General features: G+C 31.7%; 1 long non-coding RNA gene and 1 pseudogene across 2 annotated transcripts; both read left to right on the top strand.

Moving 5' to 3' along the window:
- Positions 1-211: 211 nt before the first annotated feature.
- Positions 212-6945, top strand: LOC143044312 (uncharacterized). Of its 2 annotated transcripts, none has more exons than XR_012968630.1 (5): positions 212-335; positions 1865-2006; positions 4389-4501; positions 6064-6166; positions 6693-6945. It is a non-coding gene; the product is annotated as an uncharacterized LOC143044312 (long non-coding RNA). The 2 variants fall into 2 exon arrangements; XR_012968631.1 differs by having other exon boundaries at positions 244-335; positions 1871-2006.
- Positions 6946-16895: 9950 nt separating this feature from the next.
- LOC143046467 (uncharacterized) lies at positions 16896-22231 on the top strand (annotated as a pseudogene).
- The last annotated feature ends 290 nt before the right edge of the window (positions 22232-22521 follow it).

Raw genomic sequence — 22521 nt, 5'->3', positions numbered from 1 at the left:
TAATATCAAATTAAAACATTGTTGTCTGTAAATTCAAGCAAGATAAGCTTTATTGGAAAACCTTGGTATTTATAATAATAACACCGTGTTTACTATACAATATTAAACAAGCGAACACATAAACATTTAGTCGGAATTATCGCAATAAGTATTGTACTTTATATTATGTAATTAACACATCATAATTCGTCAATTATTTCTATTAATATCGTGCTTATTATGTGCTCACATATATAAATAAATGAAATTTCATATTCAGCACAACACATTTACGTCAAATTTGACTAGTACAACTATGATTGCCTTAGTACTCGTTCTCGTCGGTTTTGCCTCGGGTAAGTTAAATCTTTTTCTAAGTACTAATATTTGATCACAAACAATAATGTATTTTCTACATTGTTAATAGCTTTTATGGTAACAATATCATATCACTACGTATTTGTGTTAGTTTTTACAGAATATACTCAACCTTAGTTAGTTCTGTACCGTTCATCCCTTAATAGATATAGGAAGATGTGGTATCAGTGCAAATGAGACAACTCTCCATTAAATAACAATTTTTAAGAGTAAACCATTATAGGTCAATATACGGTCTTCAACACAGAGTCTTGGCTCACACCGCACAAGATATAAAATTACTAGTGTAAACATTTAGTCGGAATTATCTCAATAAGTATTGTACGTTATATTATGTAATTAACACATCATAATTCGTCAATATTGAGTATATTCACATTACTGTAAGACGAGTCACGGTACTTTTCTATCCCAAATTCATGTATTTGGTTTTGATGTTATATTGGTTATTCTCATCGGATTTTGTCTAATGCTTAGTCCGTTACTGTGTGTGTTACATTTTAATGTTGTGTCGTTGTTCTCCTCTAATATTAAATGCGTTTCCCTCAGTTTTAGTTTGTTATCCCGATTTTGTTTTTGTCCATAGATTTATGAGTTATGAACAGCGGTATACTACTGTTGCCTTTATGTAAAACCATTCAAACGGAAAATCCAACGGTCTAGTCTATATAAAAAATGGCTTGTATTATAATTTTTAAATGACTGGCTAGCCTGTGAACTAACGTAGAATGCTGGACTAAACGGAGTAATATGCTTATAACAATCTGAATTTCATGTAAAATAACAGTGGTAAAAAGCGTTATTTGAGTCAAATGCAGATAAATTATGCTTTTTTTTCTTGCACATCAAGTGCCGATTGTGATTTCGGATTGAAGATCTGTTAATATTTCAAAATATGATAAATCAAAGGAAAAGTTTAATAAAGACGTAACAAAATCAGTCCAGTAACAAGTAAAACATATCATTTATATGCTCTTTTTCTATAAACTGTTGGATAGAATGTCCAATGTCTCGTAATAACAGGGTTTTTCTACCACAAGTTATTGGTCACATTTGGCATAACTTTTTAATTTGTGGGGTTAAATGCCCTATTACATCTTTTACGATAAAGCCTCCCTAGTATTTTAATTCGAGAGTCACTGAAGAGTTTGCTATTGACTATACGAGTCTCATGTAACAAATCATAAGCCTGGTATGCTTGATGAGTTTTTACATTGTGAGCATGTCAGATAATGTATAAACATTTATCATCTTAAAAAATCCATTATTAAAAAGTTATCGAATTTTCTAATATGATTGATCAGTGTTTAAAGCCGATGTCAGTACTATATCTTGCTATTTCGTGGCGGTCAGGTTATATTGATAGAGGAAACAGGCGAAACCTGGGAGAAAACCTACCAATGCAAGTCAATTAAGTTGAATGTGGCGAGCACAACTGCTCCTTGCGGAATTCCACCTCATAACCTCAATGGTTATAGTCTAGTGAATTTTCAAAATATTATTATAGTTTCAGGTACATCATGGTATGTTTCGAGAGAATGCTATCCATTGCTTACTTGTTCTAACAGATTTCTAGATATTAGAAACTTCTTCTATGATGGCAATACTTTAAAAGATGTCAGCGAAGAAACAGTTGACGAGCTATGTCAGTATGTGTACATTTCTGTCATTAGATAGTTAAAAATACAGTCTCGATATCCCAATAGAATGAGTTTTAATCCCAGCGAAGGAAGAATACAACTTTGCACAACAATTATATAAATATTGCAAGATCTTGTCACAAATTGCTAACCATTGGTATGTAAAGAAACTAATGTAACTTTGGTGATTGAGACCAGCTAGGGGCGTAGCTACCTAAGACTCGACTAGGCACGTGCCTATACATAAATACCACTTTGGAATAAAAAGAAAAAATTCTAACCATTATTAATACATGGCCCGTCGATCTGTACCCTTCAGTGCCTATGATGATTAGGATTTTATTTACAATACCCGTGTCGTCCGCAACTATAGTCTATAGTGAAAGATTCTTCAGCGCGGTGCGACGTGTCAAGTCCTACCCGAGATCACGGACAATGGGGAACGAGCGACTTTCTAATTAATCTGTTCTTCGTATCCACCGACACCTCTATGTGGTTGTTGATGAGAGTATTACTGATTTTATTGGCAGAAAAACGATCGACTTGACTTTGAAAAGTGTTTCATTGACATGCAGGCTTGTGTATGAAGCTTTTACTGACAGTCATTCACAAAAGATCATAAAATGTCAGAAATTTTAGATTTGTTTAACAAATTTTTGCCCAATGAGTTAAAAGATTAGTTCAAAAAAGTTGAAAATCGTTTTCCGATAGCATTTTTAAATATTCAGACCTTCATCATTGACGACCTCTATTACAGGACATTGAGGCTAACTGTTGTATTTACTAGTACAAATCAATTGTAAATTTCTTTTCGTCCTGATCATTCATAACCATTTACCACTGGAATTCGGTAATTAATCAATCATCTAGCTTAGTAGATTACCTTAGCCGTATTTGGCACAACTTTTTGGAATTTTGGGTCCTCAATGCTCTTCAACTTTGTATTTGTTTGGCTTTTTAACTATTTTGATCTGAGCGTCACTGATGAGTCTTATGTAGACGAAACGCGCGTCTGGCGTATAAAATTATAATCCTGGTACTTTTGATAACTATTTCAGTAATCTCAGATCTGCATGTAATGGCCACATTTATTCAAATTCCTATCTACAGAAGAGGCTGTAAGAAAATATGAATTTCTCCACCATTATTAGTATAGTATGAACAGAACTTCTTCATTATAGGCATCGACTGTGTGCGTGTGTATGTGTTTGTGTATAGTTTGAACAGAACAGAACTTCTACATTATAGGCATCGACTGTGTGTTTGTGTTTGTGTAGGCTGGGTGAAGGTTTAAGAACCAAAAGATCATTGGTTGATGTCTAGTCAAAAGGATAAAATTATCATAATTATAGTAATCTCCGTGTTTATTTTTTTAATGAAAATGTTCTATTAATCATCGTATATATCGACTATCCTCAATCAGAAAGTAAGGGATAAGTAAAATACCCAATAAGGTGTACTACATTTTGTACTTAATAAAAGGGCTACTCTGATCTACACTTGGCATACTTTTTAAAATATTTTTTATTGTACTGTGGTTATTCACCAGTCAGATGTTAATATAAAATTTATCATATTTCTTCGAACTTTACTTCATGAATATTATCATGATAAAAAAAAGTAAATTTGATATTTTTGTACACAAAATTATGCAACTAAAGTGCTGAAAAGCGGTTTCCGTTGGTGGGCTTCGACCCCCTGAATTCACTACCAAGGCTCTGCCCATGACCTACTGGGGGCCTTAAGCAGCCCCCAGACCCTCCGTCGATTAGGGCCTACAGTTCATTTAATACATAGCCACGCCATGGAGACTAAAACGTTGTTGTGTTTTTGTGTTTTTTTTTTCAAGGTTGAGTAAATGTTAACCAGTGTGTTTAAACTTTAAATAAAGCATTCCATTGATAGTTAAAAAAAAGCAATTAAAATATGTTTTTGTGTCAATAATAAATTTTCTTTCTGTGTATAACACTTGAGAATGTTGAAATTGTAATATAAACATGAGTGCAAAATCGTAACTTAACTTCAGATAAGACAGTATTAGTTTGAAGCAATAAGAATATGTGTGGCATACATAAATGAACAAATAATCAAACAAGAATAGGAATTGAGCACTAGGTTAACATAGTATTATAGTTTTCAAAAGCAGACAGATATGGAAGTAAAGATAATAATTACTGTGTGACCACTAATTTTCAAGATCGAATTTTGTTCGTGAGTATCACAATAAGGCAAATGTGTCAAACTTTTAAGAAAAATCGCGAAAAACTATATATCCGTAAATATTGATAGAAATGGATAACCAGAAATGAAATATCCATAAGTTGATTTACAGAATCATTGCGCTGTCATATTCTATAGATTTATACTCTAATATTGTATGTTGCATTGCAGACATATGAAGACAAACTCGATTTGTAAGGAGGCAGAGAAGTGTAAAGAGATGCGTTTTGTTACTGATATAATGGTTGAAATAGAAACAGTTGTTTGTGTTCAGTATAAAAAATGTTTGTATATCATTTGCATAAGATAATTGAATATCGGGGTTTGGTTCTCGTGTTTTTAATTTTCGCTTTTTTCTCGCTGGCTAAATAAACGCCAAAATTTGACTCCGCTTAAATTTACCTGTATAATCCAAGATACATTGTAAATCAAAACATTAAAGTTTTTGTACATTATACAGCTAATATGGAATCTTGTATGTTGTTAAGCAGATTTAATGAATGCGCTTACTTAACTAAAATCTCTTTTTACATAATAATTAAAATGGCTACTCATTATGTCGCACCTTTTGACAACACAGCTATTAGGTGTTAATTGTGACGAGCTATTGTATTGAAAAGTATCATAATCTGAACAATAAGCATTTAATGAAAAATAACAACACCAAAAACCACTTTCACACGTATATATCTGTATTGATCTAAACTTTCATTTATAGTATGCCACAATGTCCATGATTTACGTTCCTCTTACGTTCTCTAAATTATCTATTTATTTATACATTTTATTTTAACATGTCTTTTTTTCGATTTCAGTTTTGTTTTGTAATAACAACGAATCTTTGTATTCAATCATTGACATTTATATTATCGTGTTATGGTCGATGTACAGTACACGTGCCGTCAAAGATAGTACAATTTTACATACAACTTTTGCCAGTTGAGTTTTAATCGAAATTATAAATGTATCTTTTTTTCAACTTTAATATTTAGTGTGTCATATGCATTGACGTTATATATATATATATACTACTGTACATGTACTTTTTGTCGCGTGTACTTATTTTCGCGCAATTGGTATTGCCGATGAATTCGCATGTATTTAATTTCGCTGATGTGCCGTTAATATCAAAATATAAATAACTGAATAATAGAACAAAACAGTAGCAAAGAGAATTTTCTCCGATTAAATTGTAGTTACACAATAAAACTATCAGATCTGTATCGATGATCACAGGTGTTGTTTTAACACACTGTTCAAATGAGTTCGTGTTAAGGGAAACCAGGTGAACGTTGTAAATTCCAGAGAATATTATTGGTTTTGAAGGTTTTACATTTATTTATGCTCCAATATAATAAACATCCAATTGGAGAAGTGTAAATCCGCTAAGAATGAAAAGTTATGAGTACTAAGCAACCTGTTTAAAATAAGTTTGAGAGAAAATTCTATGTTAAGTCTTTTATGAAATTCTATTTCATTATATAAAATAAAGATGTGATATGTTTGCTATAAGTGACCAAATGACAGAACTTACTACTACAGGTCACCGCACGGCCTTCAACAAAGAGAAAAGCTCGTATCTTATAGATATCTATATAAAGTCCTGAATTTTAACATATCTTTTTTGTCGATTTCTCTCGTTCAGTGAAACGTCGAACAGTTGCCTGATGTTTGACTGTTGCATTACGTTGCACATGTAGGAATTATAAAGATTGAAGTTAAACTCACAAGGATAGGCCTCGGTATTATGTTTTATCCTCCCTTCGACTTATATATATTCAACAAGATATTATAAAGCATCTAGCAATTAGTTAATTCTACACAAATTATAATTTGAACATTTCAGTCATTCAAAGTTTAACAACATGCTACAATGAACCAGAGTTCAGATCTAAATTCGTGGAATGTGTCCAAGATTCTTTTATATTCAGTAATCCATCTACTTGTGGGTAAGTTTTACTTCAGGCAGGTTATTAGTGATTTCTATCAACATTATTTGATCAAATTTGTATTTTAACAATTCTTTTTATAGAATTATTTGCCATTGGTCATCTATTTTTTAATGACATATTTTGTGGTCGATAATTTTTCTTTCAATTTTATAAATGCTTTAGGATCCGTAATTTTTTTTTATAATAACACTGGTCTATCTTTGTTATAAAGTTAGTTTGTTTAAGATTTACGTTCACTAGCGTAAATATACTTGATGAGGTTATCAATGGTAAGGATGGTTATATGTCAAAACCAAAGAGGAATCTTTCACAATCTGAAACAGTACTATATTCATTGTGGAGTTCGTGTCTCTTCTACTGAGATTAAAATTATTTCAACTTATACGAAAATCAAACGAAATCGAAATCAAAAGTAATCTAGAAATTTGATATTTACAATTTTCTATTATTTGTGACTGCAAGACAAACCCATAAGACCATGATTCATTATATGATACTGGAAATTCTTAATTTTGAATTACAGATTTGTGGACCAACTGAAAAAATGTGCCTCCATGTTACAGCACTGTAGACCAAGACAACACGCATCTCTTGTTGAAACCATGCTCGGAAAATATGGGAAAACACTTTGCAAACTTCACAAATTTAATGTTGGAGCTTGATTTCAGCTCACTCGTAAAACTAAGATGATTATTTATCTACCATAAATAAAAAAAAAACATTTTGTAACACCGAGATCTTTGTAAACGAATTAATTAGTAAACTATCTTAGTTGATATATGACGTTTGCTTATGTTGATTCCCTTCTCATAATCAAATCTTAAATACTAGTGCAAATATAATCTGCCTTTGCTACCGTTATACACTTTGAAATACAATTGTATTTTATTCTTATGGTGTGACTCGTCGGTCAGATGAACATGCCAGATAGACAGGCATGTACACCTTTAAATTGTATATGATTGACATATTACTGGTACATGTAGTATCCGGGAAATAGTCCAAACTTAAAATATGAAAATCGTCAAATGAACCAAGTAAAATAACAGACAGTGGAAAATTCAAAACGATAAGTCACTAATCAAATAACAAAACAGAAATCGTACACACATTATACGTATGTTTAGCAACTGTCATATTCCTGACTTGGTACAGGCATTTTCTTGTGTTGAAAATGGCGAAAATGAGTTCAAGCTTAGATGATACCTACCAGTCGGATATGTACACCTTACAATCATTCATTTCACCAAATATAGTTGATCTATATGTACACCTTACAAACATGCACTCCTTGCAATCATTCCTTACACCAAGTATAGCTGCTTATATTATCTGAGATAAGGACTTGACCTTATTTTAACTTTGATCTCATATTAATGAAATGAGGAGGCGGTCTGGTAAACCCTCGATGACACACATTTAGATGTTTCAAGAAACCAAAACATCCAATAGAGGTATCCTATTATAAGTTATATGGTTTGCGATTCCCCCCTTAGTAAGTCCATAGGGGTTGAGGCCGGAGGCCGAATCCCCTATGGATTTTATTCACCCTTTATGGATCCGTAGGGGGTCAGTATTTAACTGTAAAATGAATTTATCGCACGCTGGACTTTTTCTGCTGCGTTTTGTTGAAAAATAAACAATGAAACACAACAAAATTTATTGACGACGTGACCAATAACGCGTCATTAACCCCCTATGAAATTAACAAACCCGGTCTCATACGGGGTCACCACGTGACGGCGTTAAACCAATCATAACGTGATAATTTACCCGCGGTGCGATAATAGTCACTGGGTAAGTGTTCAAGCTGTCTCTTAATCATGAAAATGAGGTCAAGGACAATGTAAAAAACGGAAGGAAACTTTGTAACATAAGTTTTATGCGAACAAGGTATGACACATTCAAATTGGGCACGCCTTTCCGCATAAAAGCGCGAGGTTTGGCTAGACACAAAATCCGGTTCAACCCATCATTTGTACCGGGTCAAGAAAATAGCAGTTGCTATCGTATAGTTTGTTTCTGTGTGTGATGCATTAATCATTTTCAAAATTAAGGAATCCTAAAATGCATCAGGATTTTGTATAGTATTTTTTCAATTGAGCACTAACAGACATAATCAAATTATGGTGAGAACTGAAATTATAACAATATAATTTCATCTTTTCACTATTAAACTCGAAATGGCAGAAAACAAATGCAACAAGTCCCTGTACTCACCAAGTGGGAAATTTATGAAATATTCGTGGAATGAGGAAAATGCACTTTCGATGATATTTAAGTTTTTCCTCGGTTTTAGATTGTTTTGTAAATATATTGGTATATTTAAAAGATTGTGCCCACTAAAGTCCCAGATTAACCATGGTATAAGTTGTGATAACGTGAATTGGAGTTGTTCAATTTCCTAAGTTTATTGAGATTCTGAACAAGATGAAGTTCAGCTGTTGGCTTTTGAGGTGAAGCAGATGAAAAACATTGACTATGATCACTTTATATTTTGCTGCAATCTAAACATCTCAAACAGTGAAAAATATTGCATTTTGATTGCACTTTAAGTCAATGAAAGATGAGTGACAGACGACAAGAGATAGCAAAGGCTCTCAATATATTTTTGACCATGCGAGCTAGAAATACATTCTTTTCAAACACAAATGTACATTTTACATTAAGTGTTTATTGTAGGGAAATTTACACTAGCTATAGACTTTCCACACATGATTTATTATATCCGGTTTAAAACAAATTTCTAAGGTTTTTTATAAATCAACAGTTTAAGGACACCAAATCGAGAAATGTGTTTTCTAATTGTATTCCACCTAGTCAGTTCAATTATGCTTTCAAACCGTTACCAGCAAAAAAAAATGGTCCAATTACGCAATATACCTCAAATGTCAAATCAATTATTCAACCAAACAGCATCAAGAATATGTAAAATTCAAACAAGCGGTATTTTTTCTAAATATTTGTTTATGTAATTATCCTTTACATAGTTATGTTAAACTGATTTGATCTAACTTTGAAACACTTGAAAGGCTATTGTACTTTTAAATAAAATAGTTACTACTTGTTAAAACTTGTTTAACTTAATAATGCTGATCAATAACAATGTTAAGTATGATGAAATGTATAATGTTTGATCTTTCATTTTAACACTTGATAATTATATTTAGAGTTTGCTGAATTGGTTTTATTCTGATTTTTTTTAAATTACAGAAATATATCTTAAAAAAAACTCTACAGACTTTCAGATCTGTGTTGCCTTTGTAACCTGATCTAAAATTGAATAATTGTTGATGCTTCCAGTTCTATAAGATTTACTCACCACAAGAGACCAAATGACACAGAAATTAACAGGTACAGGTCACTTCCAGCCTTCAGCAATTAGCAAAGCTCATACCGCATAGTCAGGACCCGATATGACAATGGAAAACAGTCCAAACAAAAAACTTAACGGCCTAATTTATGTACAAAATATTCACAAATAACGGGCTCCTGACTTGGGACAGGCACATACATACAGAATGTGGGGTTTTTTTTACGCTCAATATAACTTTCACACTAAAGCATTGCAAAATGCTTTTTCCCGTTTAATACACTTTTTGATATTTAGTTTATTCATATATACAATGTACTTTTTTCAATTTGCAAAAGGAAATTATGTATCTTTTAATCAATTTAATAATTTAGGAAATAGAATCATTTGATAATTAAGAAAAAATAATAAGTTTAAATTTGGAATTGTTCTTCTATACAAAAATATGCTAGAATCATTCTGAATCATTCTGAAAAATTATAAATCTCCTTAAATGGGTGTCTACCGGCAGAAAACCATGCAAAATCCAAAAAAAATCATGAAAGGGGTGGTGGAGATTCCAACTGATTTTGGGTTCCTGACAAAGTATTAAGTACATCTAATAGATCCATGGTTGAAAAATGACAATATAGGGCGAATACAGTAAATACAGGGTAATTCTATTTTGGTACCAAATTTGCTTGAAATCTTAATGAAAATGGACATTTTTAAATTTTTTTTTATTGAATTGTTCCTAGTATTACATGTCAAATCTTTTTGTTTTGCCTTAAAATTTAGATTTTAAACTAAAAAATTTTGTGCAAGCTGAATCTTATTTCGCCTTTTATTTTTGTTAGTATTTTCTATTGAACAAAAGTTTTTTTTCACAAATTTGATTGTAGCCTGCACTTCAAATGTCCATAAATCCTCAAAAGTCACTCAAAATGAAATAAAATTCCTGAACTGGAATTCTGTTGCAAATTAATTTTAATTTTTTGGAATAAAAATTAAAAATCTGAAAAAAATATACCTTCGATTACTTCCCTTTGTAAAACTCTCCAAACACAAGGTAGATTTACTGTTTAGATTAGAAGGAGGGAAATAAACAAATGAGCAGAAGGACATACTTTCAAGGATGGATAATGGCTGAGAAAGGAGAAAGTTGTATTTTCGATGACAACTGTGAATCAGACAACCTATATATTTTAAGAAAATGCAGAAAAGATACCACCAATCATTTTAGATTCTTTAAATGTGGCACAGACATTACAATACCAGAATCATTGCTAATCCTCAACTGTGTCGGACTGGGCCTGAGACTCTCAAACTTTTCAAAACATATTTGCCTTAAACATAGACAAGAGTTTGGTTTGCAGTGGACAAGAAGAAAAAGAACATGTTGCCATTCACTGCATGACCTTTCAAAATCTTCAAAAGTAGCAAAGGGAGTGAACTTTATCCAAAGCAGAGAGATCTGGGTCAAGTTTAACTTGAGTGTTTCAGTTGGTTCTGGTAAGATTATTTCGAAATTAATGAAGAGAAAAGCAAAATGACACCACAAAAAATACTCTCATCAGCTAGAAATTCATATATATATGATATATAAAAAGATAAAAACACTGTCCATATATCTTCAAAAAAAAGGGGGGAATATTTTGGGGTATTAGTTGTTTGCCTTACTTCATATTTGCAATGGGTCTTTTCCCTATGATTCCAATTGCTACTTTTATTAAAAAAAAAATATGAACAAACTTATGCAGATATGTATCATGCTTATATTGTATCAAGTGTCCTTTTGTTGTTGGAATGTACAAGTACCCTACCACTGTGCCAGGTTAGGGGGATGGTGTGGATCCCACTATCATTTTTTTAATATAAATAAGGCCCTGAGTTTTCTCGTTTGAATTGTTTCACATTGTCATTTCTGGGCCTTTATAGTTGACTGCAGTATGGGCTTTGCTCATTGTTGAAGACCGTACCGTTATCTATAATTGTTAATTTCTGTGTCATTTTGGTCTCTTGTGGAGAGTTGTCTCATTGGCAATCATACCACATAATATTAACGCCGTCACATTATGGATGAATTCAATTCAATTATTATAAATCTGGGAACAGTATATCTAACCAAATATGGAATATTAATAGTTCATAAAATGATGACAAATTTACTCTCTCTGGTCAATCTGTACATTTAGCCTTTTTGATCCTTTAGGCCTAATATTAAATATAGAACTGCTGTGTTTATTTATATAATTTTACAGTATGCATTATATTCATTAATGAATGTTTAGAAAAAATATTTCATTAAAAGTTTTCCATGCTTAAGCTTTATTCTTTTGTATATAAATACTTCTGTAATGTATGATATTATTTTATATTGGTATGTTTTATATAATGTATGATATTATTTTATATTGGTATGTTTTATATATACACACTGCAGTATTAATAACTGCTTTCTGTATTAAAGAGAGCATAGCAATATACCAGTTTGTTTGTTATTTATATCATATTCAATAAATAGTCTAATTGGTATCATCACAAATGGAAAACGCTTATCCATCACTGCAAGAATTGTATAGCAGTCAAAACTATGCATAAAATAAAAACCTGAAACACATTATGATTGCCAATGAGACTTATTTTCACCAGAGATCAAAGAACCAATATTTATATTTGCAACTAAATGAAGCAAATTTATCTCATTATGCTGCAATTTATCACATTCATAAAAGCTAGCAATATAAAAGGAGATGTGGTATGATTGCACACGAGACAACTATCCACAAGAGACCAAATGACAAAGAAATTATCAACTATAGGATTGTATGGGCTTCAACAAGGAGCAAAGTGAATACCGCATAGTCAGCTATAAAAGGTCAAAATTCAAACAAAAAACAAATGGTCTTTTTTTATGTACAAAGAATGAGTGAATGAAAAACAAATATGTAATACATAAACAAACGGCAACCAATGAATTACAGTCTCCTGCTTGTTAGTCATTGAATCTATTAAACTTGGATATGAAGACTTAAAATATATACCAAAGAACTTGTCATGATTGAGGTTTAAGATTTTCCATAGTAAAATATTCAAGGGACAAAAAAAAAACATTCATAATTGATAAGCATTCGCATTGCAAATCTGCCTTTCAAGCACAACAAAACCTACGGCTTTTTTGGAAATTTATGTATATATTAAGGAGCTGAGATACCCAAACAAATTGTTCAACACATTCCTTAGGAAAAGTGAAAAGCTTGCACAAACTTGTCAAACAATAAAAGTAAGCTCATGGGCAATCATACCACATCTTGTCTCATTAGGTTTTAAAAGCACTCAGTAAAGAACACGCATTAATATATGTATATATAGATGTGAAAAAACCAAATACCTTTTATACTTGTAATGCCATGCTTTTGTCGTACATGACCTCTAGATCTGAACCCAGCAATTTACTTGTACGTCTTATCACAATCTGGACACTGGTAACAGGGTGTGTTGAGTTGACTAGGCTGAGATGGTGTTGTTGCTGCAGTCTTAGTCAAATCTTTTGATCCGCAATCAAATTCGAAATTACATTTTAATCAGCTAAAAAACAGTTTAATGAAAACAATTATTCATATTGGAACCTTAAATTTAATGAGGACTTGTATAAACAAGAAACGTTTTTTATTCAAATACTAGACTTGTGCTTTCCTCAAGCTTTTTTTGTAATTATTTCACTATGCTTCTTTATGTCAAAGAATTATCCAAAGCTTTCTATTTTAATATGGAAACTAAGATAAATCCTTTAAGAACAAAAAAGTTATTTTCTCAAGATAAAACGATTTCCTAGAAGAGGTTTGTTTTTATTTTATAAAAAATATAATGTTTATACAAGAAATCAGTGTTTTGTTTGTATTATATTTGTAAATAATACATGTATACATATGTTACTTCATAATGTGCAATAAGGGCACCTCACAACATTAACAATGTTGTCAGTTTTCTAATATTTTTTCATATCAACATAAAAAAGTCTGATTAGTGTGATGCACTTGATACAAGAAATATATTTGAGTGGGAAATAAATACTACATGTACCAGCAACAATATAAAAGTTTGTTTTTATTTTATAAAAAAATATAATGTTTATACAAGAAATCAGTGTTTTGTTTTATCTGAAGATTTTATGGCTGTTTCTGTTTCATATAAATATAAAGATGTAGTGTGAGTGTCAAGAGACAAAATATTATATTGTGATCATGTCTTCCTTTACAGTTCGAGCATGATTTGCTAATATTGCATTATAATTTACTATTATTTATTGCATGAACCCCCTGAGGGGTTCATGCTTATATATTGGCGAGTTTTGGATGTGTCTATGGGTCACTCGATATCTCTCGGCCGGAAGTCAGAATAAAATTCTCGGAACGTCTCGAAAGTTTTCGGTCATTTATACAGGTTTTAACAGGTTGTTATCTACGTCTTTGATACGGTCCCTTGATGGCCCTTGACGACACAATTATATTTGTTTTAAAACGACCACAGTACACTGTGTGTATCTGGGTCAATTATAACGTGGTATTGTATGTTGTCTCGATAACATGTGAACTAATTATGTTTGAAGATTTAACCACGGGATACTGAGTGTGTATTTCATCATAGACTTATGGGAGAGAAGATTCTGGTTAACATATTAGTATTAGATCGGAAAAAAGAAAGATAATATTGTTACGGCCAGAAATCGCCTTTTAAATTGTAGCCAACAAAAGACACAAATCAATAGTAAAATTCAACAATATTTATTATACAAAAGTTTACAAGAAGTATTACACAAATATTACTGTCAACTTAACTATCAAAATATGAGTCCAATCTTTTATCTTTATCTGTATCCGGAAATCTTCTAGGAATCCAATCTGAATATCACGTTCACTACTAAGGTCACAATCCAGTATGATGTTGTTTGTAGAATAAAAATGTCAATCCAAATGCTATGAATATTAATGTCTATCGACGTCTAAGTCCAAGTGCAAGAGTGAGCGTGTAACTTTAGTGTCTGTATATATATATATTTGTCATGGAAGATTCTAGAACAGTCTATAATGGAACATCCTAGAAAGTTACAACAGAAGTTTCTAGTAAAATGTAGAAGTTTATATAATGCATCTTTTATTAGGATCATTCTGGAAAGTTCCAATCATTCTGTAATTGTTCCAGTGATTTCTAAACTGCACAGTTCTAAGATTATTCTGTAAACAACTATCAGGCCACACAACACAAATCAGGCCAACATAAATAAATACAATAATTATAATATCATAACAATATTCTTATCAAAAGTATTCAATCGGAATCAAAGAAATATATACAAAATATATACTGTATTTATGTTTCTGAAGAAACTAACAATGATTGAAATCTGAATATTTTCAGAGTTGCAATTAAGAAATAAGTATTTTATATTACAAGATACTCTGCTGTGGTATTTTTAAATATTCTTTTGTAAAGAAAACATAAAAATTAAATGTAAATAAATTCTTGCATCCTACAAAAAAAATGTTTATAAACAATAATCATTATATTTCTACGTTAATTATTTCATACCATTTTAGTATTTAGGTTTTATGAGTAATTATTATTTATTTTTTGTATTGTAATATATCCATAAAACGGAAAATACGATAAATTTAGTAAATATTTAAATTTTAATCGGCCGTGAATAAAAATACTTGTGTGTTTTCAATTCATAAAGCATGATTTTAAATCCGTGCAACTCACAACAAGCGTAAAAATAATTTACAATAATCACAACAAAATTTAATTAAAAAAATGTACAACCATAATGTTGATTATTTCATACCGTTTTAGTATGGATTTAAAAGTCTTTGCTTATATTTTGTATAGTAATATGATATTCACATAGTGGAATGTTAGAATTTAAAAGTAGATTCATTCGATAAATAAATGTCCATCCGTAAATACTTGACGTTCGTGTTTATTGATATTATATACAATGTATATTCAAAAGAATTTGAAAATAAAATAATAACAGGAACGTTAGTTTTTTATAAAGTTTTAATTCAATTTTTGTTTGTTTGTTTAAATAGTTTAACCGTATAGCATCTACATATTTGTACTATATGGTACGGTTTTGAAAATTGTATTCCACGTGTTGACCAACTATCCTACACCTCTTGATGCATTCACATTATAGATCACATTTCAAAAGCACACTATCGGTTTGCGTTCTCAAAAATTCCGGATAAAATGTCAATAAATCCGGAGTCAAAACATTTAATGTAGTCCGTTTGACATTCGAATTCAACTATTAGATTAAGATATGTGATGATGCAAATGCGTATTCTTTTCCTTGGTATCAGTGAGATGCTTTCTATTTACTATTTCGTGCGCTAAGATACTACTTGCATGCAATACTATTAAATTCATTCGTGAAAGCTTATTTTCGTTTTTGTTATCTAAATTCAGGACACGGAAGAAAGAGCTTCACATATGACTTTCAAGCACGGTCATCATTTCTAACGGTATTCTGACCTCGAGTTGTTTCTTTTTTGAGTCACTGTCCTATTATAAACTTTGACCTTTTCGAAAAGCTAAGGATTGTCTACACAAGGAATAGATTCCATAACTTTGTAATGTATTAAGCCTTTTAACTTTTTTCATTCGAGCGTCACTGGCATGGTGCTTTTTTGTGTCTACTGAACTCGTGTCTGGCGTACATCATTTTATTTCTGGTATCTTTTTATATCTATATACCTTTTTATATAAATTGGTTATTTTGAAAGTGTGTACAGGTATTCATAAACTTCTGAATTAAGAAATTCTTCGGCAAAACTAAGTTTCACTGTTTGAATTGATTTAAGTAAAATCAGGAAATCCGTTTAAAACATTTGAGATGTTTTATGAGACCAAAATCAGTCGCTTCATAAGAGGTCCCAATCAATTGTATGCCACAGGTTTCACCGCATACAACATCTACCATGAGTAAAGACAGCTTCAAATACGAGTTGAGTATATAAAGGCATTCATGTAGGAAACAAAATTTAAAGATATGATAGATAAATGCATCCAGAATTCCACATTATAAAGCAAACTGAGTAGGTTTGTGCAATTTGCATAAGTCATCCGGTTAGTAGAAATTAGGATTTGCCAAAGGGTTATAATCGGAAAAATTATGTACATTCCCAAGTAATAAATAAAATAGTCGAGCTTTAAAATAACTATTCAAATAGAAGCTGTAAATATAAACTTTCAACTGGCTTCTTATATTCACAGTCAATTATTTCAATTCAAAAGCGAACACAAATTCAGCAACAATCTTTTGGTGACCTCTTAGGTTCATGTATTGCTTTTCTTTTTTTAAAGAAAGCAACTTGTTTTTTTACAGAACTGGTGTCTGAAAGCATATATGAAGAATGCCTAGAATTAGCAATGTCTGTGGATTCAGGTAAACAATTGTTATCTCACCTGCATATACATATGTATAGTTAAACGCATATTTGAAATTCTCACAAAACTCTTGTAATTTTTGCAAACCTTTTGTAAAGAAAAACCTGTGTGGATGTTAAATGCATGAAAACTTTAGAGAAAGTCATTTCCTGACAAATTTTCAATTGATTATATCTAAAAGAATGCACCTGTTATTTTTTTCTACCTGTAATGGTACAGGTGCCAACATTCTTATTACAAATTTAATAGGGAATACTTTTGGGGTTCTTTATTATGGTAAATCTAATTGAGTATTTTTTAGACGACTGCAAAAATGTTGTTTATTGGTATAACTTTGTCCTTGTCCGAAGACACTTAATTTCTGGACATGAACTTTAGTTGTAGTGAATTGATCTCTTAAATTTAAACACAACGTTTGAAACTACCAAAAGTAAGGTTGCAATTGATTTTTGGGATTATGGGCCCATCAGTTTAGGAATTAAGGGCCTAAAAGGGGGTCCTAATAAGCATTTTGGCCAAAACAAGACTTCTTATACCTTACATAAATGGTTTATTTTCTGGAGTTCTTAACTAACATGAATAATCTGAATCTAAACATGTTATAAATTTTTGGATTTTGGGTTCCGTTCTTAAATTGGTCCGCAGTGAGGTCCAAAGGATCGAAAATTAAACTTTGTTTGATTTCATCAAAACTTGATTTATTTGGGTTTTTTGATATGCCAAACCTGAGCGCTTATTTAGATTTCTGATTATGGGCCTAATTTTCAAGTTGGTCCAAACCAGGGTTTAAAATTAAACCTTGTTTGATTTCAACAAAAATAAATTGTTGAAAATCACAGTTATACAGATTTTTTTCTAAATGCTTTCAGATATTGGGATACTTTTTGGCATGTGAGTTAACCAAGATGAGTTACAGATCAAGTTTAAGTTTTGATCCGCTTTGCTAACTTTTGCCGAAATTATGGGCTATTGACTTTGATAAATTGTTGAAAATCACAGTTAAACAGACTTTTTTTCTAAACGCTTTCAGATATTGGGCTGATTTTTTGTATGTGAGTTACTCATGATGAGTTACAGATCAAGTAAAGTTTAAGTTTCGTTCCGCTTGGCTGATTTTAGGGTAATTTCAGGCTTCTGACCTTGATAAATTTTTGAGAGTCACAGTCATACAGACCTATTTTCTTAATGCTTTCAAATATTGGCCAGATTCTTGGTATGTGAGTTACTCATGATGAGTAACAGATCAAGTTTGAGTTTGGTTCTGCTCTGCAAACTTTTGACAAATTTAAGGGTTTACAACTTTGAAAATTGTTGAAAATCACAGTTATATGAACATTTTTCTATACGCCTCCAGATTTTGTGCTGATTTTTTTATGTGATTACCATCATATTTGTGTCCACATGTGTTATTGAAATTGCCAATTTTTCAACTTTTTGAGACAGGGCCATTCGTGTCGCTTTGGCACATCCAGTTAAGTTCTTAGACCAATTACATTCTGTATCAGAAACCTATGCTATGTCAATTATTTAATCACAATCCAAATTCAGAGCTGTATCAAGCTTGAATGTTGTGTCCATACTGTCATGCCCCAACTGTTCAGGGTTCTCCCTCTGCCGTTGTATAAAGTTGTGCCCTGCGGAGCATTTTTTTTTTACCCATTTTCTGAATAGGTCCACATGTGATAAAAATTACCACCTCTATTTAAGTACCTCAGCAGTAGTTGTGTAAGCTCTCTGATTCTGTTTTCCTTCAAAATAGTCATGTATTTTATTTTTGCTATTTTCAGACCCTGATATGTTTTCATCACAAACAACAGTTTATTCTTATTGGTCCAAAGACGAAAGGTTACAGAAAGATACATTTAACTGGGCAATGGAAATGATGTCTCATGGGCAATACTTACCTCTCAAATCCCAAGCATCATTAAACCTAGAAGACCTACAGTACTCTACAAAAATGTATTATATACGTCAAGCAAGGTTAGCATGTGAAATTGTATGTGAAAGCATTGCTCCATCTCAAGGTATAGAATTGCTGACTCAAGTGTACCAAAGCATGAAATTGAAGACTGCTGAAACCAAACAAAAAGATGCAGTTACAGACACAATCATATATGCTTACAAGAAGGCTGAAGATTACACAACTAAAGTCCAGATTTTGTCTTTGATAGTGGAGAAATATTCTAAATCTGAACTTTTAAGTTTTATAGAAGGGTTGACTATTTACAAAATTGATGCAAGTCAAAATTTGCTTCAACTCATGGACCAGGACAGTATGTTACTCCACCAAAGATCACACGCCTTCGCCTTTCAAAACAGAAAATTCATTATTTCATTGAATTTATTTCTGCTCCATGTTATCTCCAAGTAATCGGATTTGGATCAAGACACCTTAAATTATGATCAGGTTTGACTGTAAAGATACCAAAGGTAATAAGAACAATGATTGCATCTCTCCTTATAACAGCATACAACAACTATTGCAAGGATAACACCATACTGCCTTCATGTAGAGCAACTCAGTATAAGATCATAAAAGCTTGCGCAGCCTCTCAACTCAAATCCCTGCATGGCCTTGACAACTACATAAGTGATGGCATGGAAAGTATTGATACTTTAAAGAAAGTTGTTTCAAATCTTGGTACAAAAGGCTTGCAAACAAGTAAAGTATCCGATCTTATTCAAAGCTTTTACACATTGAAATTACATCTCAAGAATGAATTTAGAAGTCACTTGTCTACAGAAAGTGATTGCAGTCAACATTGCATGCACTTTGCATTATCGGAAAAAGGCTGTGAGCATACCCACAGCAATATATGTCAACCTTGCGATAGAATGTACCAAATCAGAGATGAAATCCAAAATGTTATGACATCAAATTTTTCAAACATCGAAATTCAAGAGAAAGAAGAACTTGAACATGACATCTTAGTTTCTACAGAAAAAAATTGGGCTTGGAGGGATCATTCTATTAGAACTGTAAATCAAGATTCATGCAAAAAAGATATTCTACAAAACTTGCAGTCTCATGAAGTATTGATTATTGCTAATTGGGCCATGAAGTAATTACCACAAACTTTCCGTGAAACTCAGAGTGAATGGTTCGGGAAGCAGGGCAACAGCTGGCACATGATTTGTGTTCTTGTTTGTAGGCCACAAACTGAGGGAGATGAAAATGATGATGATAAGAACTTTGATATATACTCAATGGTACACATTGTTGAGGAGCAGAAGCAAGGATTGCATATTGTGTCACAAATTTTCAGCAGTGCATTTAAAATACTGAAATCAATTAACCCACACCTAAACCATGCTTATATAAGATCTGATAATGCCGGTTGTTATCATGCCTTGCCACTGATGGGATATCTTTGGAAGTTTCGTAATGAATTGTCATTAGATGTAAAACAGTATGATTTCAGTGAAGCACAATCCGGCAAAGATCTCTGTGACTCAAGAACAGGCACTTGTAGACTTCACATGTTGAACTATATAAATGAAGGAAATGACATAACCAATGGTAAACAGATGAAGGAAGCACTTGAAAGCCATGGCGGTATAAAAAACACTTATATTTCAGTGGTAAATGTATCATGTGAAACACAACCTTTATTATGTGGCACGATAAAGAATTTCCAAATTACGCAGTTCAACAATTTCAAGTTTGATGATGAAGGCATGAGAGTTTACAAGGCATATGTCATTGGAGGGGAACTTGTCAAAGCAACGGACATGACCAGGATTTCCAACAAGTTAACTTTATTTTATTCTAATTTGGTAAGAATTTATTTATTTCTGTCATGTCTGTAGATAAAAAAAAAACTGGTACCAATTAACAGATCTAGAAGCAAAACCTCCAAAGACTAAAACAATAGGGCTGTTTCATAGAATTCACAAACAATCGTCAAGTAGAATGTTCTCCTAACACATTATAGATAGCCTAAAACTTAACTAAGCTTAAGCCTTTTTAAAATTTTATTTTAAAAGCATTTCTGTTTAAAGACATACATGATGTAGGGCAGATATTGGATATATGAGTCAATGAGATAACAACCAAAATAAATCATCATAGATACCAGGATTAAAATTGTAAACCCACTAGTGCATTTCGTTTCAAAAATAATCATCAGTGACGCTGAAGTAAACATAAACAATAAAAACGCCTAATGAGGTCAAATAATATGATTATGAGAATCTATAAAACTACGGTGTCAGCGGATGTTGATCAGCACTATGTTTACTGACTACTGGCAGAACAACTAATGCAGTATGCAAATTCGTAAATTAATGTCTTGTTTGGTCACTTGTTGAAATTTTTTCTAGATTTGAACTCTTAGAATAGTTATTCTTTAAGAATCTAATGTTGAATTTAAAAGGAACCATATCTTGTACTCAGCTGATAATTTATTTCTTTTCAGGATTTTTTTTCAACTCCACTTGATAAGTCTCAGGAAAATAACCTTTTTATAATTATTTTTTACAGACATTTGGTGATTCCAAAATACCAGAAACTAAACCAGCTTCCATCAAAACATTGAGGTACAATGCAAGTTTTCCATGTTTTGATCCAAATTGCATACTGGAGTTCAAGAAAGAAGACCATTTATTGAAACACCTGTCTGTCGGTAAACATGTTGTTGATGATGAAAAGCAAGATAGTATCATAGATACTTCCAAAAGGCTTTGGTCGGCCAAATGCCAAGATATTAGATTTAATCAACCTTTGCTTTCTTCTGTTGGTTTTGAAGAATCGCAAGATCAAACAAAAACAAATATCAAAGAACAGCATGGTTATGCTTTGAAGAAAAGAAAAAAGGCTGTGAGATTCTCTCCAAAAGTGAAGGACTATTTGGCAGTTTTATTTAATGCTGGCGAACTGTCTGGTAAAAAAACAAGTCCATACACAGTTTCCAATCAAATGCGAAATGAGATTGATTCACAAGGAAACAGACTTTTCTCACCACCAGAGTGGTTGTCCCATCAACAAATAAGAAGTTTCTTTGGAAACTTGTGCATCAAAAAACAGAAAGTAGAGAAGTCCAAAAATCCATCTGTAGAGGTCGTCAAAATAGAATATGATCAAGAAGATGATGAAGATCTTCAAAATGTACTGAGCCATTTAATTGCAAATGAACACAATAATGTTTTATCAGAAATTGTTACTGGATTGACCAATTAGTTTTATTGATCTTATTCTTAGTTATGATATATATTAGACAGTAAAGAAACAATTCATTACTACATGTTCTATAAATTCCTTAACTAATTCAACAATTGGTGTCTTGTTAGCTGCTAAGTCATGATTAATTAACTCAATATAGATGTAAACTTGGTAATATTTTAATCTAATTATTGCAATTTAATTTGGTTGATTTACAAAGATTTGATATTAAAAGATAACATCAAAGTAAAAATCATAAAGGGTCAGGAACAACCAAATACACATGTTTGGAAAGTCCATTTCTTTAAAAAAAAAATCAAAGTTTGACCTACATTTCACACCTAACTGACTTCAGTTTTATATTCAAGATCATTTAAAACTGCATGCAAAATTGTATATATGCATGTATCTTGCATACAGTAAGTACATATAAGTATTTTTGTACAT

This window comes from Mytilus galloprovincialis, chromosome 9 (assembly GCF_965363235.1).
Source record: "Mytilus galloprovincialis chromosome 9, xbMytGall1.hap1.1, whole genome shotgun sequence".
Taxonomy (NCBI): domain Eukaryota; kingdom Metazoa; phylum Mollusca; class Bivalvia; order Mytilida; family Mytilidae; genus Mytilus; species Mytilus galloprovincialis.
Note: the sequence above shows the minus strand (reverse complement) of the source record. Positions and strands in the feature narration are given on the sequence as shown.